We start from the raw sequence: 27,641 nt of genomic DNA, 5'->3' as shown, positions 1-27,641 counted from the left end.
TGGGTTAGAGAGAGAGAGGTTACTTACTAGACTAGACAGTGTAATGGGTTAGAGAGAGAGAGGTTACTTACTAGACAGTGTAACGGGTTAGAGAGAGAGGTTACTTACTAGACAGTGTAACGGGTTAGAGAGAGAGGTTACTTACTAGACAGTGTAATGGGTTAGAGAGAGAGAGGTTACTTACTAGACTAGACATTGTAATGGGTTAGAGAGAGAGAGGTTACTTACTAGACAGTGTAATGTGTTAGAGAGAGAGAGAGGTTACTTACTAGACTAGACAGTGTAATGGGTTAGAGAGAGAGAGAGGTTACTTACTAGACAGTGTAATGGGTTAGAGAGAGGTTACTTACTAGACAGTGTAATGGGTTAGAGAGAGAGAGAGGTTACTTACTAGACTAGACAGTGTAATGGGTTAGAGAGAGAGAGAGAGAGAGATTACTTACTAGACAGTGTAATGGTTAGAGAGAGAGAGGTTACTTACTAGACAGTGTAATGGGTTAGAGAGAGAGGTTACTTACTAGACAGTGTAATGGGTTAGAGAGAGAGGTTACTTACTAGACAGTGTAATGGGTTAGAGAGAGAGACGGGTTACTTACTAGACAGTGTAATGGGTTAGAGAGAGAGAGGTTACTTACTAGACTAGACAGTGTAATGGGTTACAGAGAGAGAGATTACTTACTAGACAGTGTAATGGGTTAGAGAGAGAGAGGTTACTTACTAGACAGTGTAATGGGTTAGAGAGAGAGAGGTTACTTACTAGACCGTGTAATGGGTTAGAGAGAGAGAGGTTACTTACTAGACTAGAGAGTGTAATGGGTTAGATAGAGAGAGTTTACTTACTAGACAGTGTAATGGGTTAGAGAGAGAGAGAGGTTACTTACTAGACAGTGTAATGGGTTAGAGAGAGAGAGATTACTTACTAGACTAGACAGTGTAATGGGTTAGAGAGAGAGAGGTTACTTACTAGACAGTGTAATGGGTTAGAGAGAGAGAGAGGTTACTTACTAGACTAGACAGTGTAATGGGTTAGAGAGAGAGAGAGTTTACTTACTAGACAGTGTAATGGGTTAGAGAGAGAGAGGTTACTTACTAGATTAGACAGTGTAATGGGTTAGAGAGAGAGAGGTTACTTACTAGACAGTGTAATGGGTTAGAGAGAGAGAGAGAGAGGTTACTTACTAGACAGTGTAATGGGTTAGAGAGAGAGAGGTTACTTACTAGACAGTGTAATGGGTTAGAGAGAGAGGTTACTTACTAGACAGTGTAATGGGTTAGAGAGAGAGATTACTTACTAGACAGTGTAATGGGTTAGAGAGAGAGAGGGGTTACTTACTAGACAGTGTAATGGGTTAGAGAGAGAGAGGTTACTTACTAGACTAGACAGTGTAATGGGTTAGAGAGAGAGAGAGGTTACTTACTAGACAGTGTAATGGGTTAGAGAGAGAGAGATTACTTACTAGACTAGACAGTGTAATGGGTTAGAGAGAGAGAGGTTACTTACTAGACAGTGTAATGGGTTAGAGAGAGAGAGAGGTTACTTACTAGACTAGACAGTGTAATGGGTTAGAGAGAGAGAGAGTTTACTTACTAGACAGTGTAATGGGTTAGAGATAGAGAGGTTACTTACTAGATTAGACAGTGTAATGGGTTAGAGAGAGAGAGGTTACTTACTAGACAGTGTAATGGGTTAGAGAGAGAGAGAGAGAGAGAGGTTACTTACTAGACAGTGTAATGGGTTAGAGAGAGAGAGGTTACTTACTAGACAGTGTAATGGGTTAGAGAGAGAGGTTACTTACTAGACAGTGTAATGGGTTAGAGAGAGAGATTACTTACTAGACAGTGTAATGGGTTAGAGAGAGAGAGGGGTTACTTACTAGACAGTGTAATGGGTTAGAGAGAGAGAGGTTACTTACTAGACTAGACAGTGTAATGGGTTAGAGAGAGAGATATTACTTACTAGACAGTGTAATGGGTTAGAGAGAGAGAGGTTACTTACTAGACAGTGTAATGGGTTAGAGAGAGAGAGAGGTTACTTACTAGACAGTGTAATGGGTTAGAGAGAGAGAGAGGTTACTTACTAGACTAGACAGTGTAATGGGTTAGAGAGAGAGGTTACTTACTAGAAAGTGTAATGGGTTAGAGAGAGAGAGAGGTTACTTACTAGACAGTGTAATGGGTTAGAGAGAGAGAGGTTACTTACTAGACTAGACAGTGTAATGGGTTAGAGAGAGAGAGGTTACTTACTAGACAGTGTAATGGGTTAGAGAGAGAGGTTACTTACTAGACAGTGTAATGGGTTAGAGAGAGAGGTTACTTACTAGACAGTGTAACGGGTTAGAGAGGTTACTTACTAGACAGTGTAATGGGTTAGAGAGAGAGAGGTTACTTACTAGACTAGACATTGTAATGGGTTAGAGAGAGAGAGGTTACTTACTAGACAGTGTAATGGGTTAGAGAGAGAGAGGTTACTTACTAGACTAGACAGTGTAATGGGTTAGAGAGAGAGAGAGGTTACTTATTAGACAGTGTAATGGGTTAGAGAGAGAGAGAGGCTACTTACTAGACAGTGTAATGGGTTAGAGAGAGAGAGGTTACTTACTAGACAGTGTAATGGGTTAGAGAGAGAGGTTACTTACTAGACAGTGTAATGGGTTAGAGAGAGAGAGAGGTTACTTACTAGACAGTGTAATGGGTTAGAGAGAGAGAGAGAGGTTACTTACTAGACAGTGTAATGGGTTAGAGAGAGAGGTTACTTACTAGACAGTGTAATGGGTTAGAGAGAGAGAGAGGTTACTGACTAGACAGTGTAATGGGTTAGAGAGAGAGAGGTTACTTACTAGACAGTGTAATGGGTTAGAGAGAGAGAGAGAGGTTACTTACTAGACAGTGTAATGGGTTAGAGAGAGAGAGGTTACTTACTAGACTAGACAGTGTAATGGGTTAGAGAGAGAGAGGTTACTTACTAGACAGTGTAATGGGTTAGAGAGAGAGAGGTTACTTACTAGACTAGACATGTAATGGGTTAGAGAGAGAGAGGGTTACTTACTAGACAGTGTAATGGGTTAGAGAGAGAGAGAGGTTACTTACTAGACTAGACAGTGTAATGGGTTAGAGAGAGAGAGGTTACTTACTAGACAGTGTAATGGGTTAGAGAGAGAGAGAGGTTACTTACTAGACAGTGTAATGGTTAGAGAGAGAGGTTACTTACTAGACAGGTGTAATGGGTTAGAGAGAGAGGTTACTTACTAGACAGTGTAATGGGTTAGAGAGAGAGGTTACTTACTAGACAGTGTAATGGGTTAGAGAGAGAGATTACTTACTAGACAGTGTAATGGGTTAGAGGGAGAGGGCTTACTAGACTAGACAGTGTAATGGGTTAGAGAGAGAGAGGTTACTTACTAGACAGTGTAATGGGTTAGAGAGAGAGAGGTTACTTACTAGACAGTGTAATGGGTTAGAGAGAGAGAGGTTACTTACTAGACAGTGTAATGGGTTAGAGAGAGAGAGGTTACTTACTAGACAGTGTAATGGGTTAGAGAGAGAGAGGTTACTTACTAGACAGTGTAATGGGTTAGAGAGAGAGAGAGGTTACTTACTAGACAGTGTAATGGGTTAGAGAGAGAGAGGTTACTTACTAGACTAGACAGTGTAATGGGTTAGAGAGAGAGAGGTTACTTACTAGACAGTGTAATGGGTTAGAGAGAGAGAGAGGTTACTTACTAGACTAGACAGTGTAATGGGTTAGAGAGAGAGAGGTTTACTTACTAGACAGTGTAATGGGTTAGAGAGAGAGGTTACTTACTAGACAGTGTAATGGGTTAGAGAGAGAGTTACTTACTAGACAGTGTAATGGGTTAGAGAGAGAGAGGGTTACTTACTAGACAGTGTAATGGGTTAGAGAGAGAGAGGTTACTTACTAGACTAGACAGTGTAATGGGTTAGAGAGAGAGAGAGGTTACTTACTAGACAGTGTAATGGGTTAGAGAGAGAGAGATTACTTACTAGACTAGACAGTGTAATGGGTTAGAGAGAGAGAGGTTACTTACTAGACAGTGTAATGGGTTAGAGAGAGAGAGAGGTTACTTACTAGACTAGACAGTGTAATGGGTTAGAGAGAGAGAGAGTTTACTTACTAGACAGTGTAATGGGTTAGAGAGAGAGAGGTTACTTACTAGATTAGACAGTGTAATGGGTTAGAGAGAGAGAGGTTACTTACTAGACAGTGTAATGGGTTAGAGAGAGAGAGAGAGAGAGAGGTTACTTACTAGACAGTGTAATGGGTTAGAGAGAGAGAGGTTACTTACTAGACAGTGTAATGGGTTAGAGAGAGAGGTTACTTACTAGACAGTGTAATGGGTTAGAGAGAGAGATTACTTACTAGACAGTGTAATGGGTTAGAGAGAGAGAGGGGTTACTTACTAGACAGTGTAATGGGTTAGAGAGAGAGAGGTTACTTACTAGACTAGACAGTGTAATGGGTTAGAGAGAGAGATATTACTTACTAGACAGTGTAATGGGTTAGAGAGAGAGAGGTTACTTACTAGACAGTGTAATGGGTTAGAGAGAGAGAGAGGTTACTTACTAGACAGTGTAATGGGTTAGAGAGAGAGAGAGGTTACTTACTAGACTAGACAGTGTAATGGGTTAGAGAGAGAGGTTACTTACTAGAAAGTGTAATGGGTTAGAGAGAGAGAGAGGTTACTTACTAGACAGTGTAATGGGTTAGAGAGAGAGAGGTTACTTACTAGACTAGACAGTGTAATGGGTTAGAGAGAGAGAGGTTACTTACTAGACAGTGTAATGGGTTAGAGAGAGAGGTTACTTACTAGACAGTGTAATGGGTTAGAGAGAGAGATTACTTACTAGACAGTGTAATGGGTTAGAGAGAGAGAGGGGTTACTTACTAGACAGTGTAATGGGTTAGAGAGAGAGAGGTTACTTACTAGACTAGACAGTGTAATGGGTTAGAGAGAGAGAGAGGTTACTTACTAGACAGTGTAATGGGTTAGAGAGAGAGAGATTACTTACTAGACTAGACAGTGTAATGGGTTAGAGAGAGAGAGGTTACTTACTAGACAGTGTAATGGGTTAGAGAGAGAGAGAGGTTACTTACTAGACTAGACAGTGTAATGGGTTAGAGAGAGAGAGAGTTTACTTACTAGACAGTGTAATGGGTTAGAGAGAGAGAGGTTACTTACTAGATTAGACAGTGTAATGGGTTAGAGAGAGAGAGGTTACTTACTAGACAGTGTAATGGGTTAGAGAGAGAGAGAGAGAGAGAGGTTACTTACTAGACAGTGTAATGGGTTAGAGAGAGAGAGGTTACTTACTAGACAGTGTAATGGGTTAGAGAGAGAGGTTACTTACTAGACAGTGTAATGGGTTAGAGAGAGAGATTACTTACTAGACAGTGTAATGGGTTAGAGAGAGAGAGGGGTTACTTACTAGACAGTGTAATGGGTTAGAGAGAGAGAGGTTACTTACTAGACTAGACAGTGTAATGGGTTAGAGAGAGAGATATTACTTACTAGACAGTGTAATGGGTTAGAGAGAGAGAGGTTACTTACTAGACAGTGTAATGGGTTAGAGAGAGAGAGAGGTTACTTACTAGACAGTGTAATGGGTTAGAGAGAGAGAGAGGTTACTTACTAGACTAGACAGTGTAATGGGTTAGAGAGAGAGGTTACTTACTAGAAAGTGTAATGGGTTAGAGAGAGAGAGAGGTTACTTACTAGACAGTGTAATGGGTTAGAGAGAGAGAGGTTACTTACTAGACTAGACAGTGTAATGGGTTAGAGAGAGAGAGGTTACTTACTAGACAGTGTAATGGGTTAGAGAGAGAGAGGTTACTTACTAGACTAGAGAGTGTAATGGGTTAGAGAGAGAGAGTTTACTTACTAGACAGTGTAATGGGTTAGAGAGAGAGAGGTTACTTACTAGACAGTGTAATGGGTTAGAGAGAGAGAGGTTACTTACTAGACAGTGTAATGGGTTAGAGTGAGAGAGAGGTTACTTACTAGACTAGACAGTGTAATGGGTTAGAGAGAGAGAGAGGTTACTTACTAGACAGTGTAATGGGTTAGAGAGAGAGAGGTTACTTACTAGACTAGACAGTGTAATGGGTTAGAGAGAGAGAGGTTACTTACTTGACAGTGTAATGGGTTAGAGAGAGAGAGAGAAAGAGAGGTTACTTACTAGACAGTGTAATGGTTAGAGAGAGAGGTTACTTACTAGACAGTGTAATGGGTTAGAGAGAGATGTTACTTACTAGACAGTGTAATGGGTTAGAGAGAGAGGTTACTTACTAGACAGTTTAATGGGTTAGAGAGAGAGACGGGTTACTTACTAGACAGTGTAATGGGTTAGAGGGAGAGAGGTTACTTACTAGACTAGACAGTGTAATGGGTTACAGAGAGAGAGATTACTTACTAGACAGTGTAATGGGTTAGAGAGAGAGAGGTTACTTACTAGACAGTGTAATGGGTTAGAGAGAGAGAGGTTACTTACTAGACAGTGTAATGGGTTAGAGAGAGAGAGAGGTTACTTACTAGACTAGAGAGTGTAATGGTTTAGAGAGAGAGAGTTTACTTACTAGACAGTGTAATGGGTTAGAGAGAGAGAGAGGTTACTTACTAGACAGTGTAATGGGTTAGAGAGAGAGAGGTTACTTACTAGACTAGACAGTGTAATGGGTTAGAGAGAGAGAGGTTACTTACTAGACAGTGTAATGGGTTAGAGAGAGAGAGAGAGGTTACTTACTAGACTAGACAGTGTAATGGGTTAGAGAGAGAGAGAGGTTACTTACTAGACTAGACAGTGTAATGGGTTAGAGAGAGAGAGGTTACTTACTAGACAGTGTAATGGGTTAGAGAGAGAGAGAGGTTACTTACTAGACTAGACAGTGTAATGGGTTAGAGAGAGAGAGAGGTTACTTACTAGACTAGACAGTGTAATGGGTTAGAGAGAGAGAGAGGTTACTTACTAGACAGTGTAATGGGTTAGAGAGAGAGAGAGAGAGAGGTTACTTACTAGACAGTGTAATGGGTTAGAGAGAGAGAGAGAGAGAGGTTACTTACTAGACAGTGTAATGGGTTAGAGAGAGAGGTTACTTACTAGACATTGTAATGGGTTAGAGAGAGAGGTTACTTACTAGACAGTGTAATGGGTTAGAGAGAGAGGTTACTTACTAGACAGTGTAATGGGTTAGAGAGAGAGAGGGGTTACTTACTAGACAGTGTAATGGGGTAGAGAGAGAGAGGTTACTTACTAGACTAGACAGTGTAATGGGTTAGAGAGAGAGATATTACTTACTAGACAGTGTAATGGGTTAGAGAGAGAGAGAGGTTACTTACTAGACAGTGTAATGGGTTAGAGAGAGAGAGAGGTTACTTACTAGACTAGACAGTGTAATGGGTTAGAGAGAGAGGTTACTTACTAGACAGTGTAATGGGTTAGAGAGAGAGAGATTACTTACTAGACAGTGTAATGGGTTAGAGAGAGAGAGAGGTTACTTACTAGACAGTGTAATGGGTTAGAGAGAGAGAGAGGTTACTTACTAGACAGTGTAATGGGTTAGAGAGAGAGAGAGGTTACTTACTAGACAGTGTAATGGGTTAGAGAGAGGTTACTTACTAGACAGTGTAATGGGTTAGAGAGAGAGAGGTTACTTACTAGACAGTGTAATGGGTTGGAGAGAGAGGTTACTTACTAGACAGTGTAATGGGTTAGAGAGAGAGAGGTTACTTACTAGACAGTGTAATGGGTTAGAGAGAGAGAGAGAGGTTACTTACTAGACAGTGTAATGGGTTAGAGAGAGAGAGGGGTTACTTACTAGACAGTGTAATGGGTTAGAGAGAGAGAGGTTACTTACAAGACTAGACAGTGTAATGGGTTAGAGAGAGAGATATTACTTACTAGACAGTGTAATGGGTTAGAGAGAGAGAGGTTACTTACTAGACAGTGTAACGGGTTAGAGAGAGAGGTTACTTACTAGACAGTGTAATGGGTTAGAGAGAGAGAGGTTACTTATTAGACTAGACAGTGTAATGGGTTAGAGAGAGAGGTAACTTACTAGACAGTGTAATGGGTTAGAGAGAGAGAGAGGTTACTTACTAGACAGTGTAATGGGTTAGAGAGAGAGGTTACTTACTAGACAGTGTAATGGGTTAGAGAGAGAGAGAGGTTACTGACTAGACAGTGTAATTTGTTAGAGAGAGAGAGGTTACTTACTAGACAGTGTAATGGGTTAGAGAGAGAGTTTACTTACTAGACAGTGTAATGGGTTAGAGAGAGAGGTTACTTACTAGACAGTGTAACGGGTTATAGAGAGAGTGGTTACTTACTAGACAGTGTAATGGGTTAGAGAGAGAGAGAGGTTACTTACTAGACAGTGTAATGGGTTAGAGAGAGAGAGGTTACTTACTAGACAGTGTAATGGGTTAGAGTGAGAGAGAGGTTACTTACTAGACTAGACAGTGTAATGGGTTAGAGAGAGAGAGAGGTTACTTACTAGACAGTGTAATGGGTTAGAGAGAGAGAGGTTACTTACTAGACTAGACAGTGTAATGGGTTAGAGAGAGAGAGGTTACTTACTTGACAGTGTAATGGGTTAGAGAGAGAGAGAGAAAGAGAGGTTACTTACTAGACAGTGTAATGGTTAGAGAGAGAGGTTACTTACTAGACAGTGTAATGGGTTAGAGAGAGATGTTACTTACTAGACAGTGTAATGGGTTAGAGAGAGAGGTTACTTACTAGACAGTTTAATGGGTTAGAGAGAGAGACGGGTTACTTACTAGACAGTGTAATGGGTTAGAGGGAGAGAGGTTACTTACTAGACTAGACAGTGTAATGGGTTACAGAGAGAGAGATTACTTACTAGACAGTGTAATGGGTTAGAGAGAGAGAGGTTACTTACTAGACAGTGTAATGGGTTAGAGAGAGAGAGGTTACTTACTAGACAGTGTAATGGGTTAGAGAGAGAGAGAGGTTACTTACTAGACTAGAGAGTGTAATGGTTTAGAGAGAGAGAGTTTACTTACTAGACAGTGTAATGGGTTAGAGAGAGAGAGAGGTTACTTACTAGACAGTGTAATGGGTTAGAGAGAGAGAGGTTACTTACTAGACTAGACAGTGTAATGGGTTAGAGAGAGAGAGGTTACTTACTAGACAGTGTAATGGGTTAGAGAGAGAGAGAGAGGTTACTTACTAGACTAGACAGTGTAATGGGTTAGAGAGAGAGAGAGGTTACTTACTAGACTAGACAGTGTAATGGGTTAGAGAGAGAGAGGTTACTTACTAGACAGTGTAATGGGTTAGAGAGAGAGAGAGGTTACTTACTAGACTAGACAGTGTAATGGGTTAGAGAGAGAGAGAGGTTACTTACTAGACTAGACAGTGTAATGGGTTAGAGAGAGAGAGAGGTTACTTACTAGACAGTGTAATGGGTTAGAGAGAGAGAGAGAGAGAGGTTACTTACTAGACAGTGTAATGGGTTAGAGAGAGAGAGAGAGAGAGGTTACTTACTAGACAGTGTAATGGGTTAGAGAGAGAGGTTACTTACTAGACATTGTAATGGGTTAGAGAGAGAGGTTACTTACTAGACAGTGTAATGGGTTAGAGAGAGAGGTTACTTACTAGACAGTGTAATGGGTTAGAGAGAGAGAGGGGTTACTTACTAGACAGTGTAATGGGGTAGAGAGAGAGAGGTTACTTACTAGACTAGACAGTGTAATGGGTTAGAGAGAGAGATATTACTTACTAGACAGTGTAATGGGTTAGAGAGAGAGAGAGGTTACTTACTAGACAGTGTAATGGGTTAGAGAGAGAGAGAGGTTACTTACTAGACTAGACAGTGTAATGGGTTAGAGAGAGAGGTTACTTACTAGACAGTGTAATGGGTTAGAGAGAGAGAGATTACTTACTAGACAGTGTAATGGGTTAGAGAGAGAGAGAGGTTACTTACTAGACAGTGTAATGGGTTAGAGAGAGAGAGAGGTTACTTACTAGACAGTGTAATGGGTTAGAGAGAGAGAGAGGTTACTTACTAGACAGTGTAATGGGTTAGAGAGAGGTTACTTACTAGACAGTGTAATGGGTTAGAGAGAGAGAGGTTACTTACTAGACAGTGTAATGGGTTGGAGAGAGAGGTTACTTACTAGACAGTGTAATGGGTTAGAGAGAGAGAGGTTACTTACTAGACAGTGTAATGGGTTAGAGAGAGAGAGAGAGGTTACTTACTAGACAGTGTAATGGGTTAGAGAGAGAGAGGGGTTACTTACTAGACAGTGTAATGGGTTAGAGAGAGAGAGGTTACTTACAAGACTAGACAGTGTAATGGGTTAGAGAGAGAGATATTACTTACTAGACAGTGTAATGGGTTAGAGAGAGAGAGGTTACTTACTAGACAGTGTAACGGGTTAGAGAGAGAGGTTACTTACTAGACAGTGTAATGGGTTAGAGAGAGAGAGGTTACTTATTAGACTAGACAGTGTAATGGGTTAGAGAGAGAGGTAACTTACTAGACAGTGTAATGGGTTAGAGAGAGAGAGAGGTTACTTACTAGACAGTGTAATGGGTTAGAGAGAGAGGTTACTTACTAGACAGTGTAATGGGTTAGAGAGAGAGAGAGGTTACTGACTAGACAGTGTAATTTGTTAGAGAGAGAGAGGTTACTTACTAGACAGTGTAATGGGTTAGAGAGAGAGTTTACTTACTAGACAGTGTAATGGGTTAGAGAGAGAGGTTACTTACTAGACAGTGTAACGGGTTATAGAGAGAGTGGTTACTTACTAGACAGTGTAATGGGTTAGAGAGAGAGAGAGGTTACTTACTAGACAGTGTAATAGGTTAGAGAGAGAGATTACTTACTAGACAGTGTAACGGGTTAGAGAGAGATGTTACTTACTAGACAGTGTAATGGGTTAGAGAGAGAGATTACTTACTAGAGAGTGTAACGGGTTAGAGAGAGAGGTTACTTACTAGACAGTGTAATGGGTTAGAGAGAGAGAGGTTACTTACTAGACAGTGTAATGGGTTAGAGAGAGAGAGGTTACTTACTAGACAGTGTAACGGGTTAGAGAGAGAGGTTACTTACTAGACAGTGTAACGGGTTAGAGAGGTTACTTACTAGACAGTGTAATGGGTTAGAGAGAGAGAGGTTACTTACTAGACTAGACAGTGTAATGGGTTAGAGAGAGAGAGAGGTTACTTATTAGACAGTGTAATGGGTTAGAGAGAGAGAGAGGTTACTTACTAGACAGTGTAACGGGTTAGAGAGAGAGGTTACTTACTAGACAGTGTAACGGGTTAGAGAGAGAGGTTACTTACTAGACAGTGTAATGGGTTAGAGAGAGAGAGGTTACTTACTAGACTAGACATTGTAATGGGTTAGAGAGAGAGAGATTACTTACTAGACAGTGTAATGGGTTAGAGAGAGAGAGGTTACTTACTAGACTAGACAGTGTAATGGGTTAGAGAGAGAGAGAGATTACTTACTAGACAGTGTAATGGGTTAGAGAGAGGTTACTTACTAGACAGTGTAATGGGTTAGAGAGAGAGAGGTTACTTACTAGACAGTGTAATGGGTTAGAGAGAGAGGTTACTTACTAGACAGTGTAATGGGTTAGAGAGAGAGAGGTTACTTACTAGACAGTGTAATGGGTTAGAGAGAGCGAGGTTACTTACTAGACAGTGTAATGGGATTGAGAGAGAGAGGTTACTTACTAGACAGTGTAATGGGTTAGAGAAAGAGGTTACTTACTAGACAGTGTAATGGGTTAGAGAGAGAGAGAGAGGTTACTTACTAGACTAGACAGTGTAATGGGTTAGAGAGAGAGAGGTTACTTACTAGACAGTGTAATGGGTTAGAGAGAGAGAGAGAGGTTACTTACTAGACAGTGTAATGGGTTAGAGAGAGAGAGGTTACTTACTAGACTAGACAGTGTAATGGGTTAGAGAGAGAGAGGTTACTTACTAGACAGTGTAACGGGTTAGAGAGAGAGGTTACTTACTAGACAGTGTAACGGGTTAGAGAGAGAGGTTACTTACTAGACAGTGTAATGGGTTAGAGAGAGAGAGGTTACTTACTAGACTAGACAGTGTAATGGGTTAGAGAGAGAGAGAGGTTACTTACTAGACAGTGTAATGGGTTAGAGAGAGGTTACTTACTAGACAGTGAAATGGGTTAGAGAGAGAGAGGTTACTTACTAGACAGTGTAATGGGTTAGAGAGAGAGAGGTTACTTACTAGACAGTGTAATGGGTTAGAGAGAGAGAGATTACTTACTAGACAGTGTAATGGGTTAGAGAGAGAGGTTACTTACTAGACAGTGTAATGGGTTAGAGAGAGGTTACTTACTAGACAGTGTAATGGGTTAGAGAGAGAGAGGGTTTACTTACTAGACAGTGTAATGGGTTAGAGAGAGAGAGATTACTTACTAGACAGTGTAATGGGTTAGAGAGAGAGAGGTTACTTACTAGACAGTGTAATGGGTTAGAGAGAGAGGTTACTTACTAGACAGTGTAATGGGTTAGAGAGAGAGAGAGGTTCCTTACTAGACTAGACAGTGTAATGGGTTAGAGAGAGAGAGGTTACTTACTAGACAGTGTAATGGGTTAGAGAGAGAGAGAGGTTACTTACTAGACAGTGTAATGGGTTAGAGAGAGAGAGGTTACTTACTAGACTAGACAGTGTAATGGGTTAGAGAGAGAGAGGTTACTTACTAGACAGTGTAATGGGTTAGAGAGAGAGAGAGGTTACTTACTAGACTAGACAGTGTAATGGGTTAGAGAGAGAGAGGTTACTTACTAGACAGTGTAATGGGTTAGTTAGAGAGAGGTTACTTACTAGACTAGACAGTGTAATGGGTTAGAGAGAGAGAGGTTACTTACTAGACAGTGTAATGGGTTAGAGAGAGAGAGAGAGGTTACTTACTAGACAGTGTAATGGGTTAGAGAGAGAGAGGTTACTTACTAGACAGTGTAATGGGTTAGAGAGAGAGGTTACTTACTAGAAAGTGTAATGGGTTAGAGAGAGAGGTTACTTACTAGACAGTGTAATGGGTTAGAGAGAGAGAGGGGTTACTTACTAGACAGTGTAATGGGTTAGAGAGAGAGAGGTTACTTACTAGAATAGACAGTGTAATGGGTTAGAGAGAGAGATATTACTTACTAGACAGTGTAATGGGTTAGAGAGAGAGAGATTACTTACTAGACAGTGTAATGGGTTAGAGAGAGACAGAGGTTACTTACTAGACTAGACAGTGTAATGGGTTAGAGAGAGAGAGGTTACTTACTAGACAGTGTAATGGGTTAGAGAGAGAGGTTACTTACTAAACAGTGTAATGGGTTAGAGAGAGAGGGGTTACTTACTAGACAGTGTAATGGGTTAGAGAGAGAGGTTACTTACTAGACAGTGTAATGGGTTAGAGAGAGAGGTTACTTACTAGACAGTGTAATGGGTTAGAGAGAGAGGGGTTACTTACTAGACAGTGTAATGGGTTAGAGAGAGAGGTTACTTACTAGACAGTGTAATGGGTTAGAGAGAGAGAGGTTACTTACTAGACAGTGTAATGGGTTAGAGAGAGAGAGGTTACTTACTAGACAGTGTAACGGGTTAGAGAGAGAGGTTACTTACTAGACAGTGTAATGGGTTAGAGAGAGGTTACTTACTAGACAGTGTAATGGGTTAGAGAGAGAGAGAGGTTACTTACTAGACTAGACAGTGTAATGGGTTAGAGAGAGAGAGGTTACTTACTAGACAGTGTAATGGGTTAGAGAGAGAGAGGTTACTTACTAGACAGTGTAACGGGTTAGAGAGAGAGGCTACTTACTAGACAGTGTAATGGGTTAGAGAGAGAGAGGTTACTTACTAGACAGTGTAATGGGTTAGAGAGAGAGGTTACTTACTAGACAGTGTAATGGGTTAGAGAGAGAGAGAGGTTACTTACTAGACAGTGTAATGGGTTAGAGAGAGAGAGAGAGGTTACTTACTAGACAGTGTAATGGGTTAGAGAGAGAGAGAGGTTACTTACTAGACAGTGTAATGGGTTAGAGAGAGAGGTTACTTACTAGACAGTGTAATGGGTTAGAGAGAGAGAGAGGTTACTGACTAGACAGTGTAATGGGTTAGAGAGAGAGAGGTTACTTACTAGACAGTGTAATGGGTTAGAGAGAGAGGTTACTTACTAGACAGTGTAATGGGTTAGAGAGAGAGGTTACTTACTAGACAGTGTAATGGGTTAGAGAGAGAGAGGATACTTACTAGACAGTGTAATGGGTTAGAGAGAGAGAGAGGTTACTGACTAGACAGTGTAATGGGTTAGAGAAAGAGAGGTTACTTACTAGACAGTGTAATGGGTTAAAGAGAGAGGTTACTTACTAGACAGTGTAATGGGTTAGGTGAGAGAGGTTACTTACTAGACAGTGTAATGGGTTAGAGAGAGAGAGGTTACTTACTAGACAGTGTAATGGGTTAGAGAGAGAGAGGTTACTTACTAGACAGTGTAACGGGTTAGAGAGAGAGGCTACTTACTAGACAGTGTAATGGGTTAGAGAGAGAGAGGTTACTTACTAGACAGTGTAATGGGTTAGAGAGAGAGGTTACTTACTAGACAGTGTAATGGGTTAGAGAGAGAGAGAGGTTACTGACTAGACAGTGTAATGGGTTAGAGAGAGAGAGGTTACTTACTAGACAGTGTAATGGGTTAGAGAGAGAGGTTACTTACTAGACAGTGTAATGGGTTAGAGAGAGAGGTTACTTACTAGACAGTGTAATGGGTTAGAGAGAGAGAGGTTACTTACTAGACAGTGTAATGGGTTAGAGAGAGAGAGGTTACTTACTAGACAGTGTAACGGGTTAGAGAGAGAGGTTACTTACTAGACAGTGTAATGGGTTAGAGAGAGAGAGAGATTACTTACTAGACAGTGTAATGGGTTAGAGAGAGAGAGAGGTTACTTAATTGACAGTGTAATGGGTTAGAGAGAGAGAGAGGTTACTTACTAGACAGTGTAACGGGTTAGAGAGAGAGAGAGGTTACTTAATTGACAGTGTAATGGGTTAGAGAGAGAGGTTACTTACTAGACAGTGTAATGGGTTAGAGAGAGAGGTTACTTACTAGACAGTGTAATGGGTTAGAGAGAGAGGTTACTTACTAGACAGTGTAATGGGTTAGAGAGAGAGAGGGGTTACTTACTAGACAGTGTAATGGGTTAGAGAGAGAGAGGTTACTTACTAGACTAGACAGTGTAATGGATTAGAGAGAGAGAGATTACTTACTAGACAGTGTAATGGGTTAGAGAGAGAGAGGTTACTTACCAGACAGTGTAATGGGTTAGAGAGAGAGAGGGGTTACTTACTAGACAGTGTAATGGGTTAGAGAGAGAGAGGTTACTTACTAGACTAGACAGTGTAATGGATTAGAGAGAGAGAGATTACTTACTAGACAGTGTAATGGGTTAGAGAGAGAGAGGTTACTTACCAGACAGTGTAATGGGTTAGAGAGAGAGAGAGGTTACTTACTAGACTAGACAGTGTAATGGGTTAGAGAGAGAGAGAGGTTACTTACTAGACAGTGTAATGGGTTAGAGAGAGAGAGGTTACTTACTAGACTAGACAGTGTAATGGGTTAGAGAGAGAGAGGTTACTTACTAGACAGTGTAATGGGTTAGAGAGAGAGAGAGGTTACTTAATTGACAGTGTAACGGGTTAGAGAGAGAGAGAGGTTACTTAATTGACAGTGTAATGGGTTAGAGAGAGAGGTTACTTACTAGACAGTGTAATGGGTTAGAGAGAGAGGTTACTTACTAGACAGTGTAATGGGTTAGAGAGAGAGGTTACTTACTAGACAGTGTAATGGGTTAGAGAGAGAGAGGGGTTACTTACTAGACAGTGTAATGGGTTAGAGAGAGAGAGGTTACTTACTAGACTAGACAGTGTAATGGATTAGAGAGAGAGAGATTACTTACTAGACAGTGTAATGGGTTAGAGAGAGAGAGGTTACTTACCAGACAGTGTAATGGGTTAGAGAGAGAGAGAGGTTACTTACTAGACTAGACAGTGTAATGGGTTAGAGAGAGAGAGGTTACTTACTAGACAGTGTAATGGGTTAGAGAGAGAGAGGGGTTACTTACTAGACAGTGTAATGGGTTAGAGAGAGAGAGGTTACTTACTAGACTAGACAGTGTAATGGATTAGAGAGAGAGAGATTACTTACTAGACAGTGTAATGGGTTAGAGAGAGAGAGGTTACTTACCAGACAGTGTAATGGGTTAGAGAGAGAGAGAGGTTACTTACTAGACTAGCCAGTGTAATGGGTTAGAGAGAGAGAGGTTACTTACTAGACAGTGTAATGGGTTAGAGAGAGAGAGGTTACTTACTAGACTAGACAGTGTAATGGGTTAGAGAGAGAGAGAGGTTACTTACTAGACTAGACAGTGTAATGGGTTAGAGAGAGAGAGAGGTTACTTACTAGACAGTGTAATGGGTTAGAGAGAGAGAGGTTACTTACTAGACTAGACAGTGTAATGGGTTAGAGAGAGAGAGGTTACTTACTAGACAGTGTAATGGGTTAGAGAGAGAGAGAGAGGTTACTTACTAGACAGTGTAATGGGTTAGAGAGAGAGAGGTTACTTACTAGACAGTGTAATGGGTTAGAGAGAGAGGTTACTTACTAGACAGTGTAATGGGTTAGAGAGAGAGGTTACTTACTAGACAGTGTAATGGGTTAGAGAAATATATATATACTAGATACACACACACATATATATATATTTACTAGACTATATAAACCCTCCAGCCAGACCATAGCTCTATATAACCCATCCAGCCAGACCATATCTCTATATAACCCACCCAGCCAGACCATAGCTCTATATAACCCATCCAGCCAGACCATAGCCCTATATAACCCATCCAGCCAGACCATAGCTCTATATAACCCATCCAGCCAGACCATAGCTCTATATAACCCATCCAGCCAGACCATAGCTCTATATAACCCATCCAGACAGACCATAGCTCTATATAACCCATCCAGCCAGACCATAGCTCTATATAACCCATCCAGCCAGACCATAGCTCTATATAACCCATCCAGCCAGACCATAGCTCTATATAACCCATCCAGCCAGACCATAGCTCTATATAACCCATCCAGCCAGACCATAGCTCTATATAACCCATCCAGCCAGACCATAGCTCTATATAACCCATCCAGCCAGACCATAGCTCTATATAACCCATCCAGCCAGACCATAGCTCTATATAACCCATCCAGCCAGACCATAGCTCTATATAACCCATCCAGCCAGACCATAGCCCTATATCAAATCAAATCAAATTTTATTTTTATATAGCCCTTCGTACATCAGCTGATATTCTCAAAGTGCTTTACAGAAACCCAGCCTAAAACCCCAAACAGCAAGCAAAGCATGTGAAAGAAGCACGGTGGCTAGGAAAAACTCCCTAGGAAAAACTCCCTAGAAAGGCCAAAAACCTAGGAAGAAACCTAGAGAGGAACCAGGCTATGAGGGGTGGCCAGTCCTCTTCTGGCTATGCAGGGTGGATATTATAACAGAACATGGTCAAAATGTTAAAATGTTAAAATGTTCATAAATGACCAGCATGGTCAAATAATAATAATCATAGTAGTTGTCGAGGGTGCAACAAGCACGTCCGGTGAACAGGTCAGGGTTCCATAGCCGCAGGAGGAACAGTTGAAACTGGAGCAGCAGCACGGCCAGGTGGACTGGGGACAGCAAGGAGTCATCATACCAGGTAGTCCTGAGGCATGGTCCTAGGGCTCAGGTCCTCCGAGAGAAAGACAGAAAGAGAGAAAGAGAGAATTAGAGAGAGCATATTTAAATACACACAGGACACCGGATAAGACAAGAGAAATACTCCAGATGTAACAGACTGACCCTAGCCCCCCGACACATAAACTACTGCAGCATAAATACTGGAGGCTGAGACAGGAGGGATCAGAAGACACTGTGGCCCCATCCGATGATACCCCCGGATAGGGCCAAACAGGCAGGATATAACCCCACCCACTTTGCCAAAGCACAGCCCCCACACCACTAGAGGGATGTCTCCAACCACCAACTTACCGTCCTAAGACAAGGCCGAGTATAGCCCACAACGATCTCCGCCATGGCACAACCCAAGGGGGGGGCGCCAACCCAGACAGGAAGACCACGTCAGTGACTCAACCCACTCAAGTGACGCACCCCTCCCATGGACGGCATGGAAGAACACCAGTAGGCCAGTGACTCAGCCCCTGTAAAAGGGTTAGAGGCAGAGAATCCCAGTGGAAAGAGGGGAACCGGCAAGGCAGAGACAGCAAGGGCGGTTCGTTGCTCCAGCCTTTCCGTTCACCTTCACACTCATGGGCCAGACTATACTTAATCATAGGACCTACTGAAGAGATAAGTCTTCAGTAAAGACTTAAAGGTTGAGACTGAGTCTGCGTCTCTCACATTGGTAGGCAAACCATTCCATAAGAATGGAGCTCTATAGGAGAAAGCCCTACCTCCAGCCGTTTGCTTAGAAATTCTAGGGACAATTAGGAGGCCTGCGTCTTGTGACCGTAGCGTACGTGTAGGTATGTACGGCAGGACCAAATCGGAAAGATAGGTAGGAGCAAGCCCATGTAATGCTTTGTAGGTTAGCAGTAAAACCTTGAAATCAGCCCTTGCCTTAACAGGAAGCCAGTGTAGGGAGGCTAGCACTGGAGTAATATGATCAAATTTTTTGGTTCTAGTCAGGATTCTAGCAGCCGTATTTAGCACTAACTGAAGTTTATTTAGTGCTTTATCCAGGTAGCCGGAAAGTAGAGCATTGCAGTAGTCCAGCCTAGAAGTAACAAAAGCATGGATTAATTTTTCTGCGTCATTTTTGGACAGAAAATTTCTGATTTTTGCAATGTTACGTAGATGGAAAAAAGCTGTCCTTGAAACAGTCTTGATATGTCCTTCAAAAGAGAGATCAGGGTCCAGAGTAACGCCGAGGTCCTTCACAGTTTTATTTGAGACGACTGTACAACCATCCAGATTAATTGCCAGATTCAACAGAAGATCTCTTTGTTTCTTGGGACCTAGAACAAGCATCTCTGTTTTGTCCGAGTTTAAAATATAACCCATCCAGCCAGACCATAGCTCTATATAACCCATCCAGCCAGACCATAGCTCTATATAACCCATCCAGCCAGACCATATCTCTATATAACCCATCCAGCCAGACCATATCTCTATATAACCCATCCAGCCAGACCATAGCTCTATATAACCCATCCAGCCAGACCATAGCTCTATATAACCCATCCAGCCAGACCATAGCTCTATATAACCCACCCAGCCAGACCATAGCTCTATATAACCCATCCAGACAGACCATAGCTCTATATAACCCATCCAGCCAGACCATAGCCCTATATAACCCATCCAGCCAGACCATAGCTCTATATAACCCATCCAGCCAGACCATAGCTCTATATAACCCATCCAGCCAGACCATAGCTCTATATAACCCATCCAGCCAGACCATAGCTCTATATAACCCATCCAGCCAGACCATAGCTCTATATAATCCATCCAGCCAGACCATAGCTCTATATAACCCATCCAGCCAGACCATAGCTCTATATAACCCACCCAGCCAGACCATAGCTCTATATAACCCATCCAGCCAGACCATAGCTCTATATAACCCATCCAGCCAGACCATAGCCCTATATAACCCATCCAGCCAGACCATAGCCCTATATAACCCATCCAGCCAGACCATAGCTCTATATAACCCATCCAGCCAGACCATAGCCCTATATAACCCATCCAGCCAGACCATAGCCCTATATAACCCACCCAGCCAGACCATAGCCCTATATAACCCATCCAGCCAGACCATAGCTCTATATAACCCATCCAGCCAGACCATAGCTCTATATAACCCATCCAGCCAGACCATAGCCCTATATAACCCATCCAGCCAGACCATAGCTCTATATAACCCACCCAGCCAGACCATAGCCCTATATAACCCATCCAGACAGACCATAGCTCTATATAACCCATCCAGCCAGACCATAGCTCTATATAACCCATCCAGCCAGACCATAGCCCTATATAACCCACCCAGCCAGACCATAGCTCTATATAACCCATCCAGCCAGACCATAGCTCTATATAACCCATCCAGCCAGACCATAGCTCTATATAACCCATCCAGCCAGACCATAGCTCTATATAACCCATCCAGCCAGACCATAGCTCTATATAGAATCCATAGCTAGACTGTAGCTCAATCGCATGCTAAACTTTCTCTTGTGTCTGTGTGTCCTCAACAGCTTTGTCTCCATGTGTCTTGGCAGTCTCTGAGAACATCTCAGTCCTGGCTGTTGTGTGTGTGATCTTGGATCAGCTCAGTCCTGGCTGTTGTGTGTGTGATCTTGGATCATCTCAGTCCTGGCTGTTGTGTGTGATCTTGGATCATCTCAGTCCTGGCTGTTGTGTGTGTGATCTTGGATCATCTCAGTCCTAGTCCTGGCTGTTGTGTGTGATCTTGGATTATCTCAGTCCTGGCTGTTGTGTGTGATCTTGGATCATCTCAGTCCTGGCTGTTGTGTGTGATCTTGGATCTTCTCAGTCCTGGCTGTTGTGTGTGATCTTGGATCATCTCAGTCCTGGTTGTTGTGTGTGTGATCTTGGATCATCTCAGTCCTGGCTGTTGTGTGTGTGATCTTGGATCATCTCAGTCCTGGCTGTTGTGTGTGATCTTGGATCATCTCAGTCCTGGCTGTTGTGTGTGATCTTGGATCAGCTCAGTCCTGGCTGTTGTGTGTGATCTTGGATCAGCTCAGTCCTGGCTGTTGTGTGTGTGATCTTGGATCATCTCAGTCCTAGTCCTGGCTGTTGTGTGTGATCTTGGATCAGCTCAGTCCTAGTCCTGGCTGTTGTGTGTGATCTTGGATCAGCTCAGTCCTGGCTATTGTGTGTGATCTTGGATCAGCTCAGTCCTGGCTGTTGTGTGTGTGATCTTGGATCATCTCAGTCCTAGTCCTGGCTGTTGTGTGTGATCTTGGATCAGCTCAGTCCTAGTCCTGGCTGTTGTGTGTGATCTTGGATCAGCTCAGTCCTGGCTGTTGTGTGTGATCTTGGATCAGCTCAGTCCTGGCTGTTGTGTGTGATCTTGGATCAGCTCAGTCCTGGCTGTTGTGTGTGATCTTGGATCAGCTCAGTCCTGGCTGTTGTGTGTGATCTTGGATCAGCTACAGGATCCCATTGTTCGGTTGGCTGTATAATGTTTAGCAGTGCTGTGGTATGTGGGGGCAGATCAAGTGAAGGGCGTTACCCAGATAATGGAAATGTTATTTCATTCAGAAGACTTCTCTATTTTTCTGTGAATGAAACAAACTAACTTCAACTCCCAGAAGTGACCGAGTCCGACTAAACTACCTGACAAGCACAGGATTTCTTGGGCTTCTACTCTCCCTCCTCACCCCCGACTAGGAGGCACCAGTCAGAACGAAACACGGACTGTAGGACCAACAGGTTGAAGATGCCGACAGTTTGGTCTTCTAACCTTTGGTTTAACCACTACCCGACTACCTGCTGACCGTGGTCTGCAGGTCTAACCACTACCTGACTGACTGCTGACCGTGGTCTGCAGGTCTAACCACTACCTGCTGACCGTGGTCTGCAGGTTTAACCACTACCTGACTGACTGCTGACCGTGGTCTGCAGGTCTAACCACTACCTGCTGACCGTGGTCTGCAGGTCTAACCACTACCTGACTACCTGCTGACCGTGGTCTGCAGGTTTAACCACTACCTGACTGACTGCTGACTGTGGTCTGCAGGTCTAACCACTACCTGACTGACTGCTGACCGTGGTCTGCAGGTCTAACCACTACCTGCTGACCGTGGTCTGCAGGTCTAACCACTACCTGACTGACTGCTGACCGTGGTCTGCAGGTCTACAGAGACACAGAGAAGAGAATTATACCCAGGGTGGGCACCTTTCGGGGCTCAACGGTCACATCAGGATTCGGGAAATTCAACAGATGGCTGCACTTATTCTTGTTGGACCGATTTATTCGTCAAAATCAATTTGCGGGCCTGAAAAAAGGGCACTTATTTGAAAACATATAGTTACATTATCATTTCTACATCGTGTTTTACATAGAACTCTAAAGGAGTTTGGTCTCAGAGGTGTCGACCAAGCATTTATATTGATTCATTGTACTACCTATACAGTGAGGGGGAAAAAAGTATTTGATCCCCTGCTGATTTTGTACGTTTGCCCACTGACAAAGAAATGATCAGTCTATCATTTTAATGGTAGGTTTATTTGAACAGTGAGAGACAGAATAACAACAAACAAATCCAGAAAAACGCATGTCAAAAATGTTATAAATTGATTTGCATTTTAATGAGGGAAATAAGTATTTGACCCCCTCTCAATCAGAAAGATTTCTGGCTCCCAGGTGTCTTTTATACAGGTAACGAACTGAAATTAGGAGCACACTCTTAAAGGGAGTGCTCCTAATCTCAGCTTGTTACCTGTATAAAAGTCACCTGTCCACAGAAGCAATCAATCAATCAGATTCCACCATGGCCAAGACCAAAGACCTCTCCAAGGATGCCAGGGACAAGATTGTAGACCTACACAAGGCTGGAATGGGCTACAAAACCATCGCCAAGCAGCTTGGTGAGAAGGTGACAACAGTTGGTGCGATTATTCGCAAATGGAAGAAACACAAAAGAACTGTCAATCTCCCTCGGCCTGGGGCTCCATGCAAGATCTCACCTCGTGGAGTTGCAATGATCATGAGAACGGTGAGGAATCAGCCCAGAACTACACGGGAGGATCTTGTCAATGATCTCAAGGCAGCTGGGACCATAGTCACCAAGAAAACAATTGGTAACACACTACGCCGTGAAGGACTGAAATCCTGCAGTGCCCGCAAGGTCCCCCTGCTCAAGAAAGCACATATACATGCCCGTTTGAAGTTTGCCAATGAACATCTGAATGATTCAGAGGACAACTGGGTGAAAGTGTTGTGGTCAGATGAGACCAAAATGGAGCTCTTTGGCATCAACTCAATTCACCGTGTTTGGAGGAGGAGGAATGCTGCCTATGATCCCAAGAATACCATCTCCACCGTCAAACATGGAGGTGGAAACATTATGCTTTGGGGGTGTTTTTCTGCTAAGGGGACAGGACAACTTCACATCAAAGGGACGATGGACGGGGCCATGTACTGTCAAATCTTGGGTGAGAACCTCCTTCCCTCAGCCAGGGCATTGAAAATGGGTCGTGGATGGGTATTCCAGCATGACAATGACCCAAAACACACGGCCAAGGCAACAAAGGAGTGGCTCAAGAAGAAGCACATTAAGGTCCTGGAGTGGCCTAGCCAGTCTCCAGACCTTAATCCCATAGAAAATCTGTGGAGGGAGCTGAAGGTTCGAGTTGCCAAACGTCAGCCTCGAAACCTTAATGACTGAAGATCTGCAAAGAGGAGTGGGACAAAATCCCTCCTGAGATGTGTGCAAACCTGGTGGCCAACTACAAGAAACGTCTGATGTCTGAGGGGTCAAATACTTATTTCCCTCATTAAAATGCAAATCATTTTATAACATTTTTGACATGCGTTTTTCAGGATTTTTGTTGTTGTTATTCTCTCTCTCACTGTTCAAATAAACCTACCATTAAAATTATATACTGATCATTTCTTTGTCAGTGGGCAAACGTACAAAATCAGCAGAGGATCAAATACTTTTTTCCCCTCACTGTACAACCACAGAATGACATGAGATTGATCCCTTCGATGGTGTGACTACATTGATCTTATTCCTGGTGTGTGTGGTCAGTCTACCGGGAGAAGTACCAAGCGGTGGTCAGTCTACCGGGAGAAGTACCAAGCGGTGGTCAGTCTACCGGGAGAAGTACCCAGCGGTGGTCAGTCTACCGGGAGAACTACCCAGCGGTGGTCAGTCTACCGGGAGAAGTACCAAGCGGTGGTCAGTCTACCGGGAGAACTACCCAGCGGTGGTCAGTCTACCGGGAGAAGTACCCAGCGGTGGTCAGTCTACCGGGAGAAGTACCCAGGTGGTGGTCAGTCTACCGGGAGAAGTACCCAGGTGGTGGTCAGTCTACCGGGAGAAGTACCCAGCGGTGGTCAGTCTACCGGGAGAAGTACCCAGCGGTGGTCAGTCTACCGGGAGAAGTACCCAGCGGTGGTCAGTCTACCGGGAGAAGTACCCAGCGGTGGTCAGTCTACCGGGAGAACTACCCAGCGGTGGTCAGTCTACCAGGAGGTTGCAGGGCAGATGCCATGTTGATCCAGTCTCCTAAACTACCCGGGCAATAATCTACCACTTAAGATTTGTTGATGGTACTGGGGCCGTATGTATCGAGTTAGAGTAGGATCACTTTTGTCTTTTTGATCACAACGAATGAGATTACATAGAACCTGATCCTAGATCACCTCTGCTGAACTGAGACGCTAGAAACATACCGCCCCGTTTTACTTTCCAACATTGATCCCGTCAGCTAACAGGGCTGTGATTCCTCCAGGTGTGCTCTGACTGGTGTACTGGACCACTGAGGTGACCAGAGAGGGTAGAGAAGGGTGTGACGACCCTCCCACTCATTCCTGTCTGTTCCCTCCTGGTCTCGTTTTCGTCTTTCCTCTTAAAAGTTGCTTCCTGTGTAAAGGTTGCTGAGGTCTGGGGAGGAGGTTGGTTGGGGCAGGTGGAACTGTGAACACGTAACCCCTTGTCAATTTGGGACGCAGAGGCTGGTACGTTGTTCCGGGGTCCTTGTTGGTCCCTCCCACTCTGTCTGCCGTATTCTCTCTCTCTGCTCTTGTTTCCTTATTAGGATGCCGGTGGGCGGAGTTGGGAGGGTCGTCAGCTAAATGGGAAACACCTGGGCTCGGGTGTGTCCCAGGATAAAGGCACCTCTTCCACAGTCATTGAGGAGACTCTCTCCACGCAGACACTTTGTTGATGTTGGTTGTGTAGTATTTTGGTGGCTTTTTGGATTATTTGCTTTGGCACTTTTCAACACCCTGCATTATTACATTCAGGTATGCAAAACACTCACTTACACTACTGATTACTGATTACACACACCATTGTTAATTACTTAGTTACTTTATTTAATAAATATATATTTTGATACTCCTCGTCTCCATGTTGTCTCCCTTTTGTTGCGAACTCAGAGCCGGTTCGTAACAAGGGTGAGACAACACATCAACAACTCAGTCACAATAATCACTTCCATACTATAGAGGAAAGTGGTTTGAAGCCACCCTTGTTTCTTAGGAAGCCACTTTTCACTGAAGTCAAATGAATGTATTGTTAGAGGTTTCATGATGCTTGTATCTAAACCAAAGTAAATCACTTCAAAAATTGTTCTATACATTAGTTGCGGTCTTTATAAGGTTCAATATAAGTTATTAAACCTGACATGAAAGTGCATCCTTGCAGCTATGTGAGCTAATATAGTCAACATGTTTGCTTTGGGGTAATATTACATATTAAGTTGAGCCAATGGCAATGGGGTAAGTTGAGCCAACAAGGTAAGTTGAGCCAATGGCAATGGGGTAAGTTGAGCCAATGGGGTAAGTTGAGCCAAAGGCAATGGGGTAAGTTGAGCCAATGGGGTAAGTTGAGCCAAAGGCAATGGGGTAAGTTGAGCAAATGTCTTTTTTTTTCTTCCCAGGCGTAATGCAAGGCAACAGGATCTATGTTAATAATGAATGTTATGTTAGGCATTATCGCTGGGACATGAGGTAACAACAGGGCCTGGGACATGAGGTAACTGTCACGCCCTAGAGAGGGTTTCATTCTCTATTTTGGTTAGGCCAGGGTGTGACTAGGGTGGGCATTCTATGTCCTTTTTTCTATGTTTTGTATTTCTTTGTTTTGGCCTGGTATGGCTCTCAATCAGGGACAGCTGTACATTGTTGTCTCTGATTGGGAGCCATACTTAGGTAGCCTGTTTTCCTTTGGGTTTTGGTGGGTGGTTTATTTCTGTTTAGTATTTCTTACCTGACAGAACTGTTTGGCTGTCGTCTTTTGTTTCTCTGTTTATTGTGTTCTCGGTAAAATAAATACATGATGAGCACTAACCATGATGCGCCTTGGTCTACTCCCTGCAACGGCCGTTACAGTAACAGGGCCTGTGTTAAACGTGCAAAAAAAACAGTACAAAGTGTTTGTTAGGTGTTAAGCCGGCGTTAAAGCCTTAAGCCCGCGTTAAAGCATTAAGCCCGCGTTAAAGCATTAAGCCCGCGTTAAAGCTATTGTGATTGTGTTGAATTGTGGAAATAAAGAGACATGGTTTTAGGAAGGTAGTTGTAAAACTTCATTCAGAATAGAAATGTGTTGGAGGCTCAACCCGCCCCCGTCCCTCATCTCCACCCGCCCCCGTCCCTCGGCTCCCCCCGTCCCAACCCGCCCCCCGTCCCTCGTCCCAACCCACCCCCGTCCCTCAGCTCCACCCGTCCCCGTCCCAACCCGCCCCCCGGCTCCCCCCGCCCCCCCGTCCCCACCCACCCCCGTCCCCCGTCCCCACCCGCCCCCCGTCCCTCGGCTCCACCCGCCCCCGTCCCTCGTCCCAACCCGCCCCCGTCCCTCGTCCCAACCCGTCCCTCGTCCCAACCCGCCCCCGTCCCTCGTCCCAACCCGCCCCAGTCCCAACCCGCCCCCGTCCCAACCCGCCCCCGTCCCTCATCTCCACCCGCCCCCGTCCCTCATCCCCACCCCGTCCCTCATCCCCACCCCATTTATTTGTTTGTGTTAACTAGACCGACTGGTTAGCCTCACCGCTCTGTGGTCATGGGAGACTACTTACCTGAAGTCGAACTGCCCTGTGCGGTTACCTTCGGCTAGCACTATGCTAGCTACATCATACCTTAACCACGAGGTAGCTGCTAGCTAGCTTACCCATAACCAATGCTCGCTCTAGCTAGCATTAACCGCGACGCTTCTAACTAGATAGCTTACGCAGCCATGCTGAAAAGCCAGCTACTACTGGCCAGCTTACTTCTCTCGTTTAGTACACTTAACTTTTTCATTTTCGTTGGCTAAACTGACCAGCTACACCTCAAGGTGCTATGGTCAAAAGACACTCTCAAGACCAAAAAAACATCGCTATTCACGTGGTTGTCTTCTAACATGGTACTAGCTAGCTAGGCTATTAGCCAGCTAGGTGAACACCAGCTAGCTAAGCGTTGACTACAACACACATAACCCAGTTAAATCGATCAAATCAAAGTGTATTGGTTACATACACAAAAAAGTTTCCTCCCGGTGTTATGGGCCCCTGTACCCCATGGTTAACAATCATGCTCAGGCAACTCTCAAACGAGTCCTGCGAGTGTTGTAAAGTTTTACTCAATACCGGCCTGTGCTGAGCTTAAGCCACGCTACTAGTCCTCATGGCTAATGCTAGCTAGCTAACCAGTGTCTCTAGCTCTCCTATTTCGTTTGGCTAGCATTGAGTTGCTTTGAGGCCTAATAACTGAACCAGCCCCACTATGAGGTGATCCGGTTCCACGAGACGGCTTGAAACAGGCTAGCTAACGCGACATGGCTGGCTGTACCACTGCTAATCTAGGCTAGGTGTAACGCTCAC

The sequence above is a fragment of the Salmo salar genome, chromosome 12, assembly GCF_965601325.2.
Source record: "Salmo salar chromosome 12, fSalSal1, whole genome shotgun sequence".
NCBI lineage: Eukaryota > Metazoa > Chordata > Actinopteri > Salmoniformes > Salmonidae > Salmo > Salmo salar.
Note: the sequence above shows the minus strand (reverse complement) of the source record.